The sequence below is a fragment of the Macrobrachium nipponense genome, chromosome 20 (assembly GCF_015104395.2).
Source record: "Macrobrachium nipponense isolate FS-2020 chromosome 20, ASM1510439v2, whole genome shotgun sequence".
NCBI lineage: Eukaryota > Metazoa > Arthropoda > Malacostraca > Decapoda > Palaemonidae > Macrobrachium > Macrobrachium nipponense.
This window is the reverse complement of record NC_061089.1, coordinates 19,063,915-19,087,858: the sequence shown is the minus strand read 5'-3', so window position 1 is coordinate 19,087,858 and position 23,944 is coordinate 19,063,915. Positions and strand designations below refer to the sequence as shown.

The 23,944-nt window shown below is 35.2% G+C and overlaps 1 long non-coding RNA gene across 2 annotated transcripts; it reads right to left on the bottom strand.

Annotated features, from left to right (window-relative positions):
* Positions 1 to 563: 563 nt before the first annotated feature.
* Positions 564 to 23,399, bottom strand: LOC135222742 (uncharacterized). 2 transcript variants are annotated; one of them, XR_010316325.1, is made up of 4 exons: positions 23,322 to 23,399; positions 18,187 to 18,330; positions 17,779 to 18,054; positions 564 to 8,956 (listed from the first exon to the last, which is right to left on the bottom strand). It is a non-coding gene; the product is annotated as an uncharacterized LOC135222742 (long non-coding RNA). The 2 variants fall into 2 exon arrangements; XR_010316326.1 differs by having other exon boundaries at positions 564 to 7,507.
* Between the last annotated feature and the right edge of the window lie 545 nt (positions 23,400 to 23,944).

Below are 23,944 nucleotides of genomic sequence, written 5' to 3'. Positions count from 1 at the left end.
AAGAATTAGTTCAAAAAGAACATCACAAACTGGTTTCCCTTCCAGACCCAAAGGTATTGCAAAAAGAAATCTCTGCATGCAAAAAATATCAGAAGCCGACTTTCTGAAAGCAAATTACGGTGAGGAATCGGACTTTCTCGGCACAAATTTCACAGATCAATTAACTTTCACTCAGAAAGTATCACACAAGGACGAACTTCTTACAAGCGTCACAAAATTCCTGAATGCAAAACATCAAAAGAAACATCAAGTAGACTTTATAGAAACCAAAACTATCATAAACTAACAAGACTTTCTAACAATTAAAACTACCATAAACCAAGATAATTCAAAACCAAAATCTACGAGGAGCAAAGACTTCCCGTTCCTTGAACCAATATTATTTATTCTGAATCCTGGACATGTTTCAAACACCAGCAAACATATCCTTTCATATAAACTTGAATCATGTACTCAGACGACACTAATGATTATGAATCCTGTCTGTCTTCGTACACCACAAAATAAATAAATAAGTTTGTTAAAGGATATCACTAACCTTATCTTACTGTCCAACACCACTATCCTGAACACTATCAATACTGTCAGTATGATATGCCACTATCACGCTCGTTATATTTTATAATAATCCTTTAATTTTAAATTTTTCACGAGGAATGTAGCAGTATCTCCTTACACAATGTCTTAATTCATATATTAGGAAAACAATAAACCAATAACGTTAACTAAAATATGTATTTAAAGATTAACGGAAATATTTACCTTTCCAGAAAATGACCGAATTAACATAATTTGTCGATAAAGACGCAATTCCAAGAAAATTACACTGCCAGATTTTTTTTTTTTTTTTTTGCAACATACTATATAACTACTCCGCAAATTTGACAAACGGTGGTCAGCATACCATCCGATTACTTCATATTAGTGACTTGGTGCAAAACTTGCTTTCTCTGTATATTCGTATATAATTTCAATTATTATGGCCTCTCCAACTAGTGGGCATTGGCCTGACAGGCACTTCCAGCTGTTTATATTTCCTCTCGCTTCTGTAGCAGTGTTAACAGAAAATCCCACTGTTCTGGTTCCACACTTGGTCTAAGTTTTTCTCTTACAGTTATAAATCGAGATCTTTATAGTCTCAGCATTCTAATAATACACTGAATTTGATCTGCGTGTCAGTTATGTGGTATATACTGCATGTGATATTTTGCAATAAACAATGATTATCTGTATGAAATGAAGTTTAATGATTCCAAGACGTTAAAATACTAAAAATATAATTATGAAAATATTACGTGAATTATAGGCTTACATCAATGTTTGAATCTAAGTGGCGCAAATTTGACTTTTTTTTTTTTTTTTTTGTGATAGAACCGGCTGCCAAAATATTTGAATCCCACCACTGGTCCCAGTACCTGATACTCTGAGAGACTTAAGCAGAGGGCAGGAATGAATTGGCTCCTGTCTAAAATATCTAAGATTCCACTACTGCACTAGGCAGCCTACATTTTGGGTGTCAAGATTAAACTCTCTAGCACAATCCGAAAAAACTAGACTTAATCAAGGTTTCCTGTACACCAAAATTTACCATTCATAAACTATAAAAAGCTTAAGCACAACTAACATTAATCAAATTTAGCCTCAACACTGGTCTATTAACAGCAAAACTTCGATACTCAAAATATTCCAAAACTTTACTCTCGTGAAATGACAAAATCCCAAGGCATCAGGAGTAAGGACTAGATCAAACCATAACCCATCATAAAAAAGGACTAATCCTAAACAACATACTTCCTGAATGACATTACTGTATTTACACTCGCAAAACCTCTGGGCAAATCCTCCGACATCTAGAACGGAAAGTTGTCCATTAAAATAATATGAAACACTCCTACCATACATCGGGACCTGTGTCTTAAGGCCTGTCCACACGACCGGGCCTGATCGGCGGACCTCCCCTCTAACGGGCACACTTGATGGGCAAACCGTCAAATTGCCCGATGGGTCTATAGCAAAATCACCATGGTGGTGCCCGATGGCTTGAGCTTCGACCCTGGCAGACGTACGTTAACCATATACATTTCTTTTACCGAGCCATTCTTTGCACCATATTCTCTTCTTTTTCATCCAACACAAAGCAATTAGCATGCTATACAGTATCTTCCTTGCGGTAGGGACCATGTTTATCGTACCGCACAGAACACACTACTAGCATCGTCGGGCATCAGCAAACCAATAGGACTGTCTACAAACCTTCAAAGCAAGCACCTGTCAGCACCTGAAGCCATTAAAATATTACAAACTGATGTAGACATTGCATAATTTGACATTAAAATGTACTGTAGTTTGTAACGAAATACGTAGCTTCTCCATAGCCTGATTCATCTGCATCCTAATCAAACCGTTCACGGGATTACTTTCTATATTTAGAAAGGTAGCTTTTTAATTTATTATCCCTCACAGCCTTAATCTCTGCCTGTTTTGTGGTAAGGTATTTGGTGAAATTCCGGCGTTTAATAACTTTTCTAGCATATCAAAATCTATATTACACCACCTTTTTATAAAGGCTCCCATAAACAGCTCCAAGATTAACACACACCCGACTTAATCTAATTAACTGACGATGTTACGAACTTTGTAAGTTTTCTCTCACATTTTAAAACTGGCCATTGTGAGATTTAGCCCTACTTTATTTCAATTACACGAATGAAATGATAAGCCTAAGACGAGAAGGCATTTGAGCCCCAAGCTGGTAACCACTTTTGAAACAACGGCATGTGTCAGAAATATAATAAAAGTGTTTTACTATAAACGTGACCAACAAGATACCTTTTAACTTCCCAAGTGTTCTTATAGTCTTACTGTATAGATTAACTTAAAGGTTTTTAGCATAACTTTTTTTTTATAATGTCTTGAATACTTACTTTATATATGACAACTTATAACTTTATATTAAAATATAATCTTGAAACTCTATATCTGAGAATTTTGACCTTTGAAAACTATGTATTTAAAATCTTAACATGTTTTGAGACATCTGGAGGATATAAATGACATTGCATACTCTGTAGAAATTTTTGATGGAAATGTTTAAAATACCAGTAGTATATGACAAATCCAAAATAAGCAATGAGAACAATTCTGCCCAAAAATAAATGGTCTAACCTTGGTAAACGATGTTTTACAAATTAGAACTTTTTCCATATTAAATCAGAATATTTATATAAATTAGGACAGGAAATGGTATTTGAAATAACAAAACCTAATAAATCAATTTCAAGTAAAACGCGATTATACATCACAACCGTAAGTCTTCGTTTTCTACGATATTTAGTACTGCACTCAGATTCTGTAACAGGACGTGGGAGAACATCTCACAAGAAATCTTAGAAAATACAGAAACAGATTGACAAAAAGTATAAAAATCTTAATTTTCGTAAAGTTGTTCATAGAAAAATGAAGAGATTTTTGGGGAAGCCATTATACTCGTTTGATGCAAAATTCTACAGGTTCATTTGCCCAGTTCATAAGACACTACATGTCAAATAAGCATTTGTCTAAGTACGGATCTATAGCCATGAGAGTGAACATAAGCCTAGGCTTCTCTTGGTGGTAAGCCTTGCCACGCCCACCTTAGGCTTACTGTACTTTGACATTTGGGAGTCGAAAATCTCTTTTCTTCAGCGACATTGGCAAACATCTTGGAAAGCACGTGGGAAGTATATGAGAGACCTTCATCTCGGCAATCATCATAGGAAACTTAAGCTCTTAGGGTTGGCTTCAAAGTTAGTAACCGACTGATTTCATTGCCTCCAGCTGATGGGGGACTCTCCTTCGGGGCATTGCAGTGCTGACCCAAGTCTTTTATTTTAAAGTTTTCCCAGTTTTGCGTTCATACAGTATATATACAAAAGAATTCTGCATTTCAGCTTACATCCCTTAAAGTAAACATTTACAAATTTCTTTAAAATTAACTTTTGCAGGTTAATATTTAATCTTACACTGTTCTAGCTCGCACCTTGTACGCAATGCCAAAAGAGCCGCCATTATCAACTAACAAATTAAGATTAAACTCCTAACTTACACAACATGAACCACTCAAAATTCGAAAAAAAAATTCACTTGAGAATATGGTGACAAACAAAATAGGTCAACATCCAAAGATTTGCCTAAATTTCACACACTACTAATTTATATAATTTACGTGTGTTTTTAAGAATATAAGAAAATGCAAAGAGTGAGTTTAAGCGTGTAGTTTACGTGTGTTTAGAGTAGGAATATAAGTGTGAATTATCTGATCCGTATCTGTCTGGAAGCAATGAGAGAGAGAGAGAGAGAGAGAGAGAGAGAGAGAGAGAGAGAGAGAGAGAGAGAGAGAGAGAGAGAGCATGTCAAAATGTCCAAAGAATCCTCCGATAGAGAATATTATTTAAAACTTGTAAAGCAGCTTGGGAAAACTGCATAATGATTCTTTAGAATCATCATGATCTAGTTACTGATTTAGTTCCTAAGCCGAAGCAAAACTGACAAGATTTCTCTTTTGACAACTTCTAAATATCCTTTGTGCCTCTAATGACATACATTATGGCTACTTGTTTACATGGCTTCACTGTGAGCCATTCTTAAGGAAAGCGTACTTGTAACCATAATCCCAAACTAATGTCAATTAATTAAGCAGCTACTATCCTAATCCCTAAGTAGTACACTAAGACACGAAATGTCCCTTTTATAATGATCTCAAGAAAGTATCTAGTGCTCCAGTAAAATAATATTGACTAGGTCTCAAGGCGACTTTAATTTTCCCCAGAAAGTCAGCCTATCAATGCAACATTAATAGCACCGAGTTTAATTCTTCAAATACCTAAGGCACCACTGTCAACAAAATCATCTCATGTATGGTAACACTTTGAATTTGAGTACTTACAGATCCAGTTACCTATGGTATTTTCGGAAAAACCAAATTATCCTCAAGTAATGCATTTAACATGAGTGAATCATTTACCTAAAATACCATTATCAGTATTGGAAATGCCCGTTAAGTAACATGGAAATTTAGAGCTCACTTAATAAATAATCTGTGATACATTTGACAACAATACCAAAGGAACTCTTTCAACCCTCACAAGCAGTGTCTTGAAATATGCAGAGATGCCATGATGATAATGCTCTTGATAAGATACTCTCCAACATTTGCACAAACCCTTAAGTGGTGTATGTTTTATGTTAAGCAAGAAGCATTCTTGTCATGGCAAGCTTTGTACAAAATTCTCAGGTTTGTTTAATGGCTTAAAATTAATGACAGTTCATGTCACAAAATTTTAGATAAAACTAAATAACTTTCTAAAATTCATCCTAAATACTTTAGGATGAATTCTCTCATGTATTGAAAAAAGCTTTTCAATAATATAAGTTTCAGAGCATAAGAACTGACGCTTAACATACAGTAACTCACGACCTCGGGACGATTACCAATTCTTTTTAAAGGAAATTTATGTAAATCACTAAAGAAACAAACTATGTTCAAAACTTTCAAAAAGTATATGAAAAGCTTAATTCCAAGTCCTTACTGCTATGGAAGTTAAATTTAGCAATATCTATAAGCTCTACCGAGGAAAAATATCAGGAATAACTAGTCGTGAATATTATATATTACATATTCCATAAAGGTTAATACCTCACAAGTAGACTCCTATATCTCTACTCTGACCAACACGAACATATTATTAGATTAAAATACTTATTCATATGGAACAAACCCACAAGAAAAGGTAAAAGTACGTATAGAGCTCGCTTATTAACAAATTAATGATTGAGTGAACTGATAAAATATTAAAATGCAAGAAAAATAGCATGAGGGTATAAATCCCAATTGCACGACATCCTCGGAGACTGTTCAACAGTCCAGCTTGAGAGGAATAAAGGATCTATTCTTTTTAACTAACGAACGTTTCGCTACTGATAAATTTGGAGCCCTAGGAAAATTACTGATAATTCAATAACCTACTATAAATCTTACATGACTCTTGTACACATGTAGTTGTACATTGAACAATGACCTACTGGATACTGCTTAGCTTAACTAAATTTATGAAAAATCTATCCTTATACTTATTGGACAAAGATTTTATGTATGTAAAATGTGGCCTTGACTACCTAGTCGCTGATATTTTACTGATAATAAATTCACGTTTATTATGGAGCTTGAAACATCCTTAACTTCTTGACAGATGATAGTAAACCAATGATAATTGTAGGTAGAAATTATACATCCTGAAACTAACTACGCCCCTTGGTAGCTGATGTTAACACTGCTTAGAAATTTAAGTGATAACTTTGTATCTTAAGACCTCTATTAAACTATTGAAAAACAGATCTTTTATGGATAATTTTAAACTGCTGAAAATCTTATGTAAAAAAAATATCTTAAAGTTTGTCATTTACAAGAAAACTGAATTACCTAAGTATCCAGATACACTGGGGTACTTTTGATTGATATCACTGACATTAGATCCCAGATAAGCAAAACTATGTATCCATGGAACCTGAAACATACAGAACTGTTTGATAGCTAATATTAAACATATAACGAGTTTGCTTTTAAAAACTACATCCTCAAAGTGACTGAACCGATAGTCCTATTAAACTGGTAAGAAATCGAAATAAACTATCCTGAAATATACTGAAGTACTTGACATGTTAAAATTATGAATCTTAAGCATCAAATGTGCTCCCTGAAATACTGAGGTACCACAGATATTGTTTGATTAATAAGAAAATAAGTTATCAATTTACAGTATATAATAGGGAAATTTAAGTGGAAAATAAACTGCATCCCGAAATGTGCTGAACTGACAGCTGGTCGTAAAGTGATAAAGCCTGAAGATAAATAAGGGGTTTGAAACATACTGAACTGCAAATACTTATGAAAGCTCCAGTTAAATGCTTATTTTCAACTTGACCCGATATGAGCTTTTGGTGTAAATTAAGTCTATACATCCTGGATCATACTGAGCTATCTGATAACATTCAACTAAGAAGAAATATGAATGGAAATATTCATCCTGAAATATTAAACCAGTAGCAGGTTTCAGAAATAAAATTCATCACCCGAATCACAGTGAACTACCTCATATGATAAACACTTCTATAGTTCCTACTTAAGAATTACAAGAAGCAAAGCTGAACTCTACTCGACTTGGGGTTGATCGGCACTGCTAGGACCTTGATAAACTAAACTTGTACTACATGACTACAAACTTAGCACCGTCATAGTTTAGTCAAAAGAGGTAATATTAATAATCTCTCCAAGTAAAAGATATGGGACAATTTTTTCCCCACTATCTGGCCATAGGCAACTGCTGACCCAAGTGTTATTCACAGCATTCTACAAATCTAAAATATAAATGTAGGAGTTTCTTGAAGTCAAGGTCTTCGTTCGTAGCTGAGACTTGCGAGGCTGGAGTCTAATAGGCTCGTTCAATTTTCGGTTGCACGCTGCAAACATTTCCTGAAGAGATGAGGAACAAGTTAAATGACATATCACCGCGACCTTTTGACTTGCAAAGTAATAAAAAAAATTAATTATAACCAGACTCCAAATACCGTATACCTAGGCCCCTTTCACTAAAAGGAGTACAGATGGGACATGGTTTTTTTCAGAGCCGTGATGAACGTCTGTAGTCTTTTATGAAGCAAATCTTAATTTAAACTCCATTCTTACAGCTACTGTAACTATTAATTCAAAATTGAATAGCAATGCAAAAGTGACAGGCTTCTTAGTGTAAGTCCATATTAGTAAATCACAGTAAAATGCTCCTTGTCTTTATCATTGTTTTTGTTACTGTTATTGTTATTTACTTGAACCTGGCTATAACATTTATAAAACCATTTCAACATTTTCCCGTAATCTGGTAATATTTTTCAGCGCTAACATTGTCCCACCTCTCTCTAGTTCGTCTTCAATTCAAACATATCCCTAGTTAACCCAGTTACCTTTCAGAAGAGAGCCAGTTACTGCTCTCACCAACTACATACCTCTAGGTACTCGAAAAAAAAACCATTACATTTAAAATAAGCTAAAATTGGCCCGCAATCATCAAAGGACAACAAAAAATTTAAACTATTCTCGCAGAACTTCAAAACTTGGCAGTACCAATATTGGATGAAAAGTTGCGAATAACTGAGGACGCAATCTTTCCGTATCGAGAGCAAATTATAGTAACGAGTTTAGTAATTTTTTCCATAAAATCACGATTTACTCTATATTAATGATATAAGATACACTACACAAATGAAATCCAGCCATGTAGTGTCAAGATTTCAGTGCATCACTTTTGGCATACTCATGTTTACACTGAGAATAAAATTTTATCGCATCTGAGCACGAATAAAATTCCTAAGAAAATTAGGAAATTATTTCAGACATATCGTCAAGACAATAGAGAACTAAATATTCTTAGTTACGTAGACTATATTCCCCTCTACAAAGCTGCAGCAAAATGTACCACTTTAAAGTTTACGCTTAGACCTAGTTTATTAATACGACGTTCTATATAATTCATTTTACGCATGTCATTAATTTCGCTCCAGTTCAGAGTACCAAAACCTGAATTAACAATTTCAATCAGTAAAATAAACATTTCTCTGTCTAGTGTAAATTAGATTAAATAGGCCAGGCTACCCTATTAGATTTCAACAATTTAATGAAATAAAAGTTAATAGAATGCTCCACCCTGTCTGTTTAAAAAAATCCAAGTATTCCCCTACTTGCCTCATCTTCTTTAACTCTTAACTGTTCTTACAAGTGTCTTTCTCATTGTTTTTAAATATAAAACCATTTCATGTAGTACTATATTAGAACTCGACCAAAATTATCACAAAGTCTCATTGTGTTGCACAGCTGCTTTGTTTACCAAGACCTCTTATTATTCACCTCCAAGAACTTGCAAACCATCACCTGCAAGAATGAAAATCAATTATTGTGTAATTGAGGTAGCCTGTTGAACAAGGTTTCCATGTAGGGACAATTATCTATGGGGGACAGAGGGAACCTTCACCACTGAATATGTATTATAAAAATAGTTTAACCAGACCACTGAGCTGACCTGGAGCTCTCATAGGGCTGGCCCGAAGGATTAGATAAAATGCTAGGTCTAGGCCAAAGGGCAAGAACTGGGACCAAATAGGTCATTTAGTATAATAAAACATAAGTTAAAATTAAATAAAAGACTACACAGAGGCAGAGGCTTTCATACAACACAGGCAATAAATACATTTACTCATGTTTCCATACATACATACTAAAACCGTTTATTTGATATCCCTAGGAATTTTTAGGGGGATAGTAACAGACAAAATAGCCTGCAGTGCAAAATTAAAAACTGGCATAAGCTTATTGGTGTAAATAATTTCTCGTATGTCAGCGTATCTCGCTTCACCAGCTAGTGCCTAAGTTTGATTCCACAATAGCATTACATAATAGCACGAGTTCCCTGGAAAATACATTGTACTCCTGTTGATCTAAGTAACATAATGGGTACCCAGTAAGTTGCAACCACAGCTGAAAACAGCTTGAATAACAACCTAATCCCAAAGACTTGTACAGAACTGGAAGGTTAACGCCTCTGAAGCAAATCTTTGAGGAAAAATCAAAAGGATTGAATGACTATTTGGGTTTTGCTTTTCCAAAAATAATACAATTTAAATAATTTTTCAGGTTGCAAAGATTTTTCTACAAAATATATGCATAATAGTTTATTTGCCACTTTACTAAATTACTGGTTGTTTTACAAAATTGCCTGTTGTAAAGAGTACAGAATGAGCTATTGCAGATGGTTATCTAAAATTTTCATGTTTTTTCCAACCTAAATTACAGTAGTGTGTAAAAAACTATCAGCAAAATTCTCTTGGGCTCCATCCTATTAAGTTAATATTCATGCTTAGTCCCAGCAAGGAAGTCAACTTGCCAGTGCGGACTACTGAGAAAGAAAACCTTTTACTTAAAATTGAGCTAAAGGCTTCGTCTGAGCAATATACTATCAAACCTTCGGTTTCCTCACTTACAAGTACCCTCAGTTAGATGGATAGTCTTGCAGAAAACTAAATTTATTACTTCCACTGTGAAAATACCCGTGGGGGAAGAAGACAGGCGGTTCAAGGAACACACGTTTACGAGTGCTTCTATATTTCTCATTTTTGAGCTTATCCCAGGGATTTACACTCGATTTTCTACTGATCCAGCAGTGCATAACAGTGATGAGACTTTAGTGCGGTGCTTTGCAGTGCCTTACGTGCTAAAACAGTGATGTAATTTAGGTAAATTGATACACTCCTAATAGAAGAAGAGTCTTGGCCGGTAAACGAATATGCCCTGAGGCGATTTGCCTCGGGGGTTTAGTGGCTAGTGGCGTCCCTCCCTCTCTCCCGTCCACCCACCCTCCCTCTTTCCTCCCTCCCCCGGTTAAACAGTACTGCCAGTTAGCCCGCAAATAAAGCGGGTTCATTAAGATGGGTTTTAATACAAATGCTCTCAGGAGAAAGGACTCCATGGGCCTGCATTTTACAGCACCTTATGCAACCATGGAAATGGTTGGTAATGTTTTATTCAGGGATATGAAATTAAAGATAAGTGACATAAAAGGTGTTCAGAATATAAGTCGAAATAAGATTGTAGTAAAACTGATCTCAGCAGATATATTTACAGAGGTTGTGAATAATTTTGAGGATAAGGTTATCAAGATAAATGATACAGACTCAGTGAAGGTTGTGAATTTAAGTTCGCAAGTGTCATTTGTATCAATAAGGAACGCACCGTTCGAGATGGACGATCAAGTAATAATAGATATATTGAATAGGTATGGAAAGGTAGATCAGTTAAGGCATAACAAATACGCAGTTGGACCTTTCGAAGGTTTACTCAGTGGCATTCGTACGGCAAAGATGAGGGTTAGAGAAAATATCCCTTCCTCAATTTATATTGGTGGCTACAATTTAACTTTTCTTTACAGTGGACAGAGAAGAACGTGTTATAAGTGTGGCAAAGAAGGTCATTTAGTGAAGGACTGCAATATAAATCTGAGAGAAATTACATTTTTAATGAAGGTGATTTTCCTGAAATACAAAGAAATGAAAATAATACATCTAATGTGAACAATAATGGAGGGGACGAAGAGCATGAAGGCAGAGCAAAGTCGCAGAATGAAAGAGAGAGAGAGGAACCAGTCGTAGGAAACGTTCATTCAGACTTACTAAGTGATGAAAGCACGAGAACGCTCACTGAGACAAGGACTGAAGATGGACAAATGAACGAAGTGGAAACGCCTAAGGAAAGAAAAGACGACGAAGCAGCTGAAGGGTTAATGGAAAACCCTGTATCACCTGACGAAGGACTCATTATTTCGACAATAGAAGCAGAAATCCACGCTGATGAGGCTGACATCGAAAAGGAAATGGACTTTCAATTAAGCCCAGTACAAAATGAAGAGGAGCCAATCAAAGAAGTGGAGAATGAAATTCAGGAACATGAAGCAAACGAAAGAAGTAACATTGAATATGACGAAGAACATACAATAGACAGTGTTTTAAATTTTGGAAACATGAGTGAAGACGGAATGTGGCAAGCTACAATTAGTGATGAACCAAGCACAGGCATTCGCCTGAGGTTAACCAAAGATAGTGGTGTGCTCTCAGAGCCGAACATGGAGGAAGGTAAATCAGTGCTCGATGAACCCAAAAGTAGTTCTGAAGATGAGACAAGTCAATTGCCTGTGAATAAACGTTTTAAATTAGATGAAAGATGAAGAGATTCCTTCTTATATTTGGAGCCTTCACTTACCTAAATTTAGCAACTATTAATGTTAATGGTCTATGTATGGATCATAAGCAGATTAAATTGATTGATTTTATGTATTTTTATCATTTGGATGTAATATTTGTGCAAGAACATAATGTCAAAGAAATATCGCAACTTGAGTATGTTGAAAAGCATTGCGATATCATACTGAATCCAACTTTCTTGCTGAAGGGAGGTACAGCTATCCTTTTCAATAAAAAGTCAAGAGTGAAGGTTCTGAATCATGAGATGGATGTAAAGGGTCAAATAATCAGTGTAAAATGTTCCTATAAAGGAACAGATTTCCGATTAGTAAATGTATATGCCCCTTCTGGGACAAATAAGAAAAAGGAAAGGGAGGAATTGTTCTTAAATGTTATGCTGTATTACTTGAGAAACAATTTACGAAATGTGATCATAGGGGGCGATTGGAACAGTATAACAAGTAAGAGAGATTGTTCTAACTATGATAACCATATTAGTTCTGAAGCTCTTCAAAAGTTGAAAAATGATTTGCAGCTAAGAGATGTGTGGCTCTTAACAAATCGTTTGATTGAGTATACGTATATAAGGCATAACTATGGCTCTAGGATTGATCGTATATATGTACGAGATCTGAGAAATAATGTAACTGAATCTGAAAATATACCATTGAGTTGGTCTGATCATAATTCTGTTAGGGTTAAGATTAAGATGGACAATGATATTAGTATTGGCAAGGGATACTGGAAATTGAATACAAATACGTATACTAAGTAACTCTACAACAATGGAAAACTTTACTCATTTTTGGGGGGATTTGAAAGGGAAAATAGGTGATTTACAATTTCATTCAATTTTAGATTGGTGGAATTATGCAAAGGGTCAACTTAGACTCTTTTTCGTTAAAATCTCAAAAACTATTAATCAGGAGAGATTTGGGTTACTGAATTTGCTGAAAACAGAATTAAGGAGAAATTATTGGATCCATTCTGCCAACTGCAATAGTTTTCAAAAAATAGAGGAACTTAAAGAAAGAATAAATCTGATTGAAGATGAAATATGTGAAGGGGTTAAAATAAGAGCTAGAATTGATGAAAGAATGAATGGTGAAAAAATATCTACATACTTGATAGGAAAAGAAAAGAATGTGAAAACTAGTATCGTTAAACTTTGTGAAAAGGAGGGTGTATATGTATCAGATACAAAGTCTATACAAAGGAATATACTTGAGTTTTATACAAATCTATACAAAGAAGAAGCTGTTGACAATGAATTAAAATATAAATTATTTGAAACTATGAACGCTGTCATAGATGACGACATGAATTTTACCCTGAAGGCTGAAGTAACAGAGAAAGAGGTTTGGAAAGCTATATGTGGAATGCAAAATGGGAAATGCCCTGGTATGGATGGATTAGCTATCGAATTCTACAAAACTATGTGGAGTATTATAAAAAACGAATTTCTGAAAGTACTGAGATATATATTTACTAAATTTGAAATGTGGAAAGACTCAAATAAGGGAATTATTAAGCTTGTACCAAAGGGTGGAGATAAGTGTGATCCTAATAACTGGAGACCTATAACCATGTTAAACGTAGATTACAAAATTATAGCAAAGGTTGTGGCAAACAGATTAAAGTCAATGCTTTCAACATTCGTATCAAAGGAACAGTTCTGTGCTGTCCCTGGAAGGTCAATAAATAATTGTAACACATTGTTAAGGGATATAATATACTACTTGAATAATGAGAACAAGCCAGCTGCCCTAATAAACCTAGATTGGTACAAAGCATTCGACAGGATTAATCTGGATTTTCTCTTTGAGATACTGTCTAAACTTGGATTTTCCTTAGATTTTGTAAACTTAATTAAAATGCTTTATAAGGATGCCAAAAGTTGCATATCCACAAATGGCCATATATCCGATACATTTCCTATAAGAAAGTCTGTTCGACAGGGTTGCCCATTATCAATGATTTTGTTTGTTATAGCTCAAGAACCATTGTACAGAATGCTGAAGATGAAGTTGAAGGAATTTTCTCCAGACTTTCCAAATGGGTTAAAAACTGTTGTTGTTGGCTTTGCTGATGATAGCACTATTATTGTAAATAAATTAAAAGGTATTAAGAAAGCTTCACGGGTCATTAGTGAGTATGAAGAAGCAAGTGGAGCGAGACTTAACAAAAAGAAAACATACCTGGTGGGAATTGGATCATGGAAAGATAAAGTTGACTGGCCAGAAACCGGGATAGAAAGGAAAATGGACAGTTTTAAAATCCTAGGTATAATCCATAATAATGATTATGAACAATCTGTACGGTTGAACTGGGAAAACACCAAAAACAATATTTTGAAAATGTTAGGGCCACTTTATAAACGAAGACTAACTTTATTCCAAAAGAGTGTACTAGTGAATGTAACTGTACTATCCAAGGCATGGTATATTTCTCAGGTGTATCCAGTTCCAGCTGATGTTGGTAGATGTATAGAAAAGTGTATTTTCAAATATTTGTGGAATGGGAATTATCAGCCCATCAAAAGGAAAACTATGTACCTCCTAAAGAGTCAAGGAGGATGTGGGATTGTAAATCTAACTGTGAAAGCAAATTGCATGCTTTTTAGCAGCTTTTACAAATGTATTATTAACAAAGCAATAGGATGTGAAATCACTGCATATTATTGTAAGCTGAGACTTTCTTACCTTGTTGATTTTAACAGATTTAAGGAATCCACAATTTTTAACACTACATATTATGACAAATTAATAAAGATACTTCATTCTGTAATAAAGATAAAGACCTATCCTTTGCTAAAATCGAAACATTTATTGTTACATGATGAGTGCTGAATCAATTTACCAAATATTGAAGAAAACTATCCGTTGTTTAACTGGAATGTTGTATGGGAAAATTTTAATAATAAGTGGATTGATTCAATAAACAGGGAAATATTGTTCAAGTATATCCATGAAGTCTTAGCTACAAAGGATAGATTATTTATGATGAACATAACTGATAATTATCTGTGTAGTAATTGTGGAGAGGCTGAAACAATTATGCATTTAGTTTATTTTTGTAAATTGAAGAGAACAGTTGTAAACTGGATGAAAAAGATATTGAGCCAGGTTTGTAAAATAAATACTGTAAGTTTTCTAAAGGTTTTAAAACTAGATTTTCAAACATACTCAAAAAAAGATAAAAATACAGCAATGATTTTAATAAGTGAATATATAACAGGAATTTGGTACATTCATAAAGTAATGCCCTTAACAGATGAGTTAAGTATGATTTCGTTCATAAGAAGTAGAATGTGCAAAACAAGATTTGTATTGTTAAAAGCACTTGGGGATAAATGTAAAAAAATCTTTACTTCCCAATATGTCCATTCTTTTTTTGGTAATTAATAATTTCATTTATGTAAATAAATTGTAATGTATATACAATATTATAAATTGTAAGAAACTGTAAATGTATATTTTCTAAATAAAAGTAAAAAAAAAAAAAATAACAACCTAATCCCAAAGACTTATACAGAACTGGAAGGTTAACGCCTCTGAAGCAAATCTTTGAGGAAAAATCAAAAGGAATGAATGACTGTATTTGGGTTTTGCTTTTCCAAAAATAATACAATTTAAATAATTTTTCAGGTTGCAAAGATTTTTCTACAAAATATATGCATAATAGTTTATTTGCCACTTTACTAAATTACTGGTTGTTTTACAAAATTGCCTGTTGTAAAGAGTACAGAATGAGCTATTGCAGATGGTTATCTAAAATTTTCATGTTTTTTCCAACCTAAATTACAGTAGTGTGTAAAAAACTATCAGCAAAATTCTCTTGGGCTCCATCCTATTAAGTTAATATTCATGCTTAGTCCCAGCAAGGAAGTCAACTTGCCAGTGCGGACTACTGAGAAAGAAAACCTTTTACTTAAAATTGAGCTAAAGGCTTCGTCTGAGCAATATACTATCAAACCTTCGGTTTCCTCACTTACAAGTACCCTCAGTTAGATGGATAGTCTTGCAGAAAACTAAATTTATTACTTCCACTGTGAAAATACCCGTGCTGATTAATGTAACCAGTTATGCCAACCCCATACTTATACGAGTATGACCTTATATGTTATTCAGCAGATAGTCTACTTCAAAATTTCATCCTAAAAAGTCAGTCTTACCTAACTGAAAAAAATAACTAAGTTTAGGGAATAACCGTAATTTACCTACCCCCTGATAGAAGTCTCTCTCTCACACAGATCTCATACTACCACTATACTGGGCAATGGGTATTGCCATATGCCTATTTTACACATGGGTAACTAATTTAAAATATGCTATGATATTTCAAAAGCTAAGATAGTTTTAAAAAACCAAAATCGAGCCATAAGTATATAACCACCTAGCACATAACGAAGTTATATCTCAAGGCAACAGCATGGATGCACTCTTACTCTAACATACTGTATGCTCATAATTCTTCTGTTCTTTCAAGCTGTGGATTTTACTGAATACCATTCACCCCCGAAAAAGTTTTATTTAAAAAAATGCAGTATCACCTATTTTACTTCAACTGTGATGCAGCTCTGGTTCCTACAGAAATTTTAATTCTGCAGTCTCCTGTAGTATTACATTTCTACCTTATTAATTCTGCAGCCTCCAGTAGCATTACATTCCTACCTTAAACAAGTCATACTTTCCCAAAACACCCCTCAATTATAAATAATGTAATTTCAGGCTGGGCTCGTCAATGGCTACAATTATTCACACTCCTGGAACATAACAGCTTTCATTTGACATTCATTGATGGAACAAATTTTCCTACATTCTATATATTCAGTGCTGGAAACAAGACTTCATTTAAGTAATACTACAACTTTAGAATATGCCAAGCACAAACTTCATTCCAACATAAGTGTCCCAGTCAGTTTTAGAAGGCAATGATTATTACACATTAAAACTGCAACAACAGGCAATGATCATTTGGGGCTGAAGCTAAAAAATGTACATGTTTATGGCGCATACAACAAAGCAGGAGTCTTGATATGAGTAACTGACATACTGCTACTGCGCTGATCCCGACCAATGTCATTCTGCTAACAAACTTTTAAGGGGTTGGGGAAGGGGTGGGGGGAGGGGTTGTATTCCCTCATTTTTTGCTCTTTGTTTAATCTTACGTCAACAGACAACTGACACTCATTCAAGGCGTGTCTATTGTCAGTAATCTTACATTAAACTTTTACTTCAGGCTTGCTTACTGGCATTTAAATTTGTTCAATGACTTGGAATTATGGTTGAAATATTGAGAATATATCTGTTTCATTATTACTGAGCATTTGTATTGCAGTATCAAGACTTCAAGAGCACTGGACATTTGCACTATTCTTTTAACTTTGCTACTCTTTTAAAACATACTTTTCGTTGCTTTTAACTTTTTAATGAGCAGATATCTATTAAGAGATAGATAGATCAAAATATATCTAAGTGAACTCGTAAAAAACGGGGTAACAAAACATTTAGACTATAATCCAAAATGGCGCATTTTCTCCTGATAATCAGGGGACCAAAATATGGCTAATACTTTTGCAACGTTATATAAAATACAACACTTAAAAATTTGATCCAAAACAGGGTTGCTGAACTTTCGCTATTGATACAGTTCCAGCATAATCTTTCAAAAAGGATATAAAATGAGCAAAACCATGTCTATGGTTCAAAATTAAGTTACAGTACTTTCACTAAAAGAAATATCCGTAACTCCCATATTGTTACATTTGCAGGAATGTTTCTGGATTCAAAGTCAGTTCGTCTGCAGCTATCAGATTTAATCCACTGTAATTTTAGGTTGTGTCCATTTTCACCACACCCATAGCCTCAAAATTTCATACTTCCTACGGAATATGTAATTCCTAAAAAGTCTGCCATACCAAAATCAAGATTTAAGTATACAAAGACCGAATTCAAAACTCACGTGTATCTGTCAATAGTAGGGTTACACTGTTACTCTTAACAGCCAGTTCTTCTCCTTAAGTTCTGCCGTTCTTTCAAGCTGTTTGTACGGCAATTGTCTTGAAGGGTGTTTTGCCCATCCACAAGGCATTTCTTGATCTGCATCAGTTGTCCATTATCTTGACTTACGAATAAACTGCTACATGAAGTCTTTCTTCTGACATGGACCTCCCAATTTATAATAATGCTGGTTTGAAACCATGTTCATTCATAGCTGGAATTTTGCAAATATTCACACCTGAAAAAATTTTCAATGGATAGAAAGGCACTCTAACCCATTATATTTCACTTGTGTTGCAGCTCTGGTTGCTAAGGGAATCTAAATTTTCCTCTTTACAATAAACATGACTCATTTTACCAAAACACTTACCAAGGTAATCTCAAGCCGGGCTCATCGGCTGGTTCACAAATATTCACGCTAGGAACGGAACAGATTTCATTCCTGACCTTCAACTGGTGGGAACAGATTTCCTTGCATTCTTTTACGTTCACTGTTGGGAGCATACTTTCATTCCTGTAAGAAAAACACTGCAACTATCGGAAATGCTAAGTAGAATAGGTAAAAAATGAAGACTAGTTCAAAATACAGCCTTTTCTTTTCAGATTAAATTCATTACTTCACAGTAAGGTTCCAGTACTTGCAAAATACTGTACACATCAAGTTACAACAAAAACCTAAGTAATTGTCTTTGATAGGTAACTGAACCTACAATAATAATCAGGTTTCAGTATGACCTTTTAAAAAGTTAATATGAAATAAGTAAAAATAGTCTATGGTTCAAGATTAACTCTCAGTTCGTTCACTAATAGAACTGTCCATATTTGCCATTTATTGTTACACGTTTCACGATTCAAAGTCAATATAACTAAATGCAGCCATCGTATCTATCTTTTTAATTTTAGGCTAAGCTAACAAAGGCGATTGTTCAGTCCACATTCAACCACGCCCATGGCCTCAACAGCCCATGCCTCTGATCTCTACCACAGCTGCTCTAAATACACTACGTACTAAACGAGTCATATAATTCATACTACATTAATTCTCATGAAGTATGAATCGACACCATAATTCAATACCTTCAGCAACTGCACTCAGAACGCTTCTATCAACGATATTACAATGTGATTTATTTACCTTTATTTCAGGTGACAATGCCTCTGTACCTTGCCATGCACTTGGATGCCTTATAGCCACTAACATCCAAAACCTCATGAAGTAACGGCAATACTTTCTTGCGGTTAAAACCACAAACAATTTCCACCTAGGAGACAATTCGTACCTTGTCATGCAACTGAACCTTACTGTAAACGTGGGTTCGGAACCAATTAACTATCAGGTCAAATTCTATGAAATGAAAAGCTTATCCAAAAATAGTCAGTGGTTCAGAAGATTGAATGCATTCATGCTGTCATATCAGTTGTTACATAGTTACGCCACACTAACCTAAATTCATTAAAAAGCAAAATCAACTGGCCACCCATCAAAATTTACGGAAAAAATGTTCATGGCATTAATTCCAACACTGTACGGCTCTATCAAGATAGACCTTATGTTGAAAAATACAATGTATTGCAGAAAAAAATGCGCGATGAAAATTGACAACGACCAAGATCGTGATGGCAACTCACAAATTAGTTAAAATCGCTGCTTAACTAGCCTATGCTATACAGTTGAAATTCAACTGTGAAGGTTTGGTAAAAAAATAAAATATAAAATACTCCTTGGGAAAAAGTGAATGCAATTCGGTTCAAGTCTAACTACCCACTGCAGGAGCTCACAGCAGATTATTGCCAATTAGTATATCCAAATGTTCCTTGTACGTACAAATATACCCAGTTCTGATCTGGTTTTGTTACCGAAAAACTCAGTAACCCACTAGTTTAACAAGCTAATGCAAAATACTCCTCTAACCAAAGGCAGAAAGGCTATGTTCTGATAGTGGCTACAGCTTAACAGCACTTTTAAAGAATGAGACATACTACAGATAGCCTTCACTCTAGCTCATAAGCGCATTCCATAATAAACATTGGTAAATGAGAGAGACTGCCGTCGACGACATTTTGTCTGAATAAATAGGGTACACGTTATGCAGTACGGGTGAGAATTTGAGAAACTCGAAGGGATGAGAATTTACACTCTTGTTTAAGTTTGTGATTTCATCCCCTAGGGGCTGGTAATAAGCAGTCGGCCCGCGGAACTTTCGTTATTTGGAAATGAAAGTAAATCCAGAATATCTCAAATGATTTCACATGTACTGCGATATATATAACCAGTCCTACAGTTTAGCATAACCATTTTTATAGTGATCGACTTGACTTTAAATGGATCACTCAAACACCCATCAATCACCACTTGACAAGATGTCCCCTCAAGGGTGTTCATAACACAACTCAAACTTTCCCGCTCTTCCACAATGCCTCATGATTTTTCCTAGTCCGTCTCGAAATACTATCGAAGGCCTTTCAAAAATTAAGAAAAAGACTTGAGAGCTTTCATTTCATTAGCTTGCTGCATTAAAGGCCTAACTATGGAGACCTGATCACTGCAGCCCAGCTCCTTTCTGAAACAGAGTTATTCATCCCTCAGAGCACCAGCAACCACTGGCTTCAGCCTATTCAACAATTCTCTAAAAAATTTCAAGGCTGCAGGTGACAAAGTGATGCCCCTCCAGTGACCATTTTCAGATCTTTTTGTAACGCATGATCACAACACCATTCTTCCGGTCTGATGGTATTATCTCCGTCACCTGTACCCCTCTGAATAAGATCTTCACGACAAATACTAATCGTACTAATCGATCCTCCTCCACTTTAAACATGACCCGGAGTAAACCATCCTCTCCTGGTGCCTTATAATTCTTTATTTTATCGCCTTGACTACTACTGCTAGCCTGATCTCACCATCAATATTTAAGTCTTCCAGAGCAGGCGGTATATACTTTCTGGGTGGGGGTGGGGGAGGAGGGAGCGTCTAGTCTATAAGACCTGTCGGAAAGTGCTTTCAATCTATTTCTGATTAACATATTTTTGGTCAATAGTTACTGTCCACATCTCTGGTTGGTATATCCTTACACTTGCCTGTAATGCCACTCGGCTCTCCAACTCTTGGAGGATTAATAAACATTATTCCTCCAAGCTCCAACTGCTTTATATGCTATCTTTTGACTATGACCATTTTTATTCATTAATTTTTCAGTTCCCGCAACCTTTGCATTGACAGAGCTTTTATCTCTTGGCCTTTCAGCTTCTAAATCCAAAATAAAGTACTTGGTTCTTGCCAATTCAAAATCTTCATCATTAACGAGATGCGTCTCATCAATTTAGCCTCCTCTCTATCATAACCCATGTTTACTAAGACATCCACATCTTTTCCCTCAATCTGAGTCTCCACCTACTCATACAACCACCAGCCTCATGTAAAGCTTTATTTACATCCCCCGACATCTCGACACATTCTCCCTCCCTCCAATGTTTCCAACACCAAAAACCTGTATCTGCATTCTATTTTAAATTCCTGTTTCCTCTCCTTTTCTAAGCATATTAAAATAGTACTTAACAAAAGGTTTTCCCTTCTGACTTTTTAGTTATTTTTGCAACGTTGAGATGATCACTACCAATATCTGCTCCCCGATTAACACAAAACATCTAGTAAAGAGCTGTGCCTTTTACTAAAAGCAATATGATCAATCTGATTTGTATATTTTCCACACGGGGACAACCGTGTCTTGTGTATATTGTGATGCTGAAAAAGTGGACCCCAGTGACTAAGTAATTTGCTAGACAAACTCCCAAAGCTTACTCCATTCTCACTCATCCTACCACCGATTGTCATCTTACGCATTCAAGCCTCCAATCCCTCAATCGAGCAGCCTGTTGATGCATTGAAGTCTCCAACACAAATCAAAACTTCTCTGGCAACTTCCTATACCTTCCTGCAGCTTAACAAAACTAGTTTCCTTTCATCAGGTGCATTATTAGTGGGTGCATAACTGTTACTATGATTTGACTTGACCCGTTCGTACAACAATTGCTCATCCACAGGTTCCTATTCACATATACTCTTCTCTGCCTTGCATCCCAACAGCAATCCTGCTCCCTGATAATGTATTCCATCCCATCGGTCAGACAAAAAAACCTCCAGTCCAGTATTATTTCCAGTCAACCTTGTCTGTTACAGCACAAATGTCTAATTCAAAACATTGAAAAACTGCCACTAACCTCAATTTTGCTATCCTGATTTAGCCTTCCTCACATTCCATATGCCAATTTTGATAGTACTTTTTGCATGAATAAAAGAATGAGGTTATACGGTACTAACAGAAAAACCCCAATCAACGAAAATCACATTTAAAGACCACAACTAAAATCAAATGGCTGCCTTATCGACCCAGTGAGAGCCGATCCAAGAGCTTTAACCTAATTAAATACCATGTTATTAACACCAGATGTGAGATGTCCCACAACACTATGCATTTACATAAAAATTCAAGTTATCCTATACCTACCATGCCTACAGGTGGTAGCTACGAAGCAGTTTCCGAAAAAAAAACTAAAGTGCACAGAAGATACAACCCACTTCATGCATTACTAAATACAGCATTTAAGTACTAAAATACATATATATATATATATATATATATATATATATATATATATATATATATATATATATATATATATATATATTAGCAAACTAATGTTAACGCAGGTGCTCGCTAAATCGGGTTACGAAGAAAACTTATCATGAATTGGCAAAATTGCTTCGGCCAACTTCAAAGCCATGGTTTTAACAGATTATAAACAACGCAGATGAAAACTTTTTACACAGAATATTAGCTAATAATGTATACAACAATCTGCTGCATCAAAATTTAATACATTAAAGGTAAAAAGGCAGTATACTCTATATACTTTCTTCGGATAACTCGACACACTAGCAGTCGTCTAGGAAATGTTCATGGAAGGAAAGTCTAAACGGCAAAAAATAATCAGTTCAAGAAGTACCCTAAAATGCCCAGAATATGTCCGTGATGCATAAAATCTAAAGCAACAGTTAACCATCAGGTTCCATGGCTCCACAATGTTTTGAAGCAACAAGTCGCCATGAACTACCTCGACAAATATTACTGAAATACCGATCACTTTTAAGATTCAGTAATCCACTTTTCTCCAGTATACATTTCCTACTTTGGCTTGATCGACTGGGCCCTTTCAGTTCCATTGGCGCATTCATAGGATTCCTTCTAGCCTCAAGCTTGTTAAAACTTACCTGAATGCACTACTGCCGAATGTATCGAAAGCTCCATAGAATGGCTTAGGGGCACAAAGCAAGCCTTCCAAGTATACAATAAAACACAAACATTTTGCACTCTGCAATTTTCCACTCCCGCGAGTAGTATACAAGAAATTCCGTTAAATAACTCAATATAGACACCAGTAATATAAAAAAATCTTTGAAATAACACTAAATATGGACACCAGTAGAGTTACGCTTCACTGGCTTACCTTTGACTTTAGGTTGGACACACTTCACTTGAAAATAGTAAAATGGCAGCTATCTCTTCTCGCACTTGCCTCAACGACTAAAACCCGAAATCAAGGATCAGAGACAGGGAAGTCTTACATTTTGTGGAAGTAGCGCCATCACTGTGGAAGTTTTGTTACTATTGCAACTCTGACGTTGAGTACTCTTCGACGGATATTACATGCATAAAACAATTCAGTATTTCATAACGATAAGAACAAAAATAGTTCGCGTTAAATCAGAAAGATGTTGTGTTGTAGTTTAATTCGTAAAAGGTTTTACGTGTGATTTACCACACGTTGTCTTCATGCATCGTCTTCCCTTCAGGTCTTTCAGTGTAAGTTCATACTTGTGCTTTTTCTGATTAGCTTATCACCTTTATATTCTCAGGGGGCTCGGCTGAAAAATGTATCCTTGAATTAAAGATGAAAATTGGAGCAAGGTAAAGTTAAATAAGCTGAACAGCTGGGTAAGAAAGACTGAAGGGAATTTTGCTACAAGGCAGAAAGTAATGCAGCTAATGATAAAATATTTAAGTATTATCTACATTATATCATTCAAGACACTGTAAATTACATCTACTAAAGGAAAGGATTAAAATAGT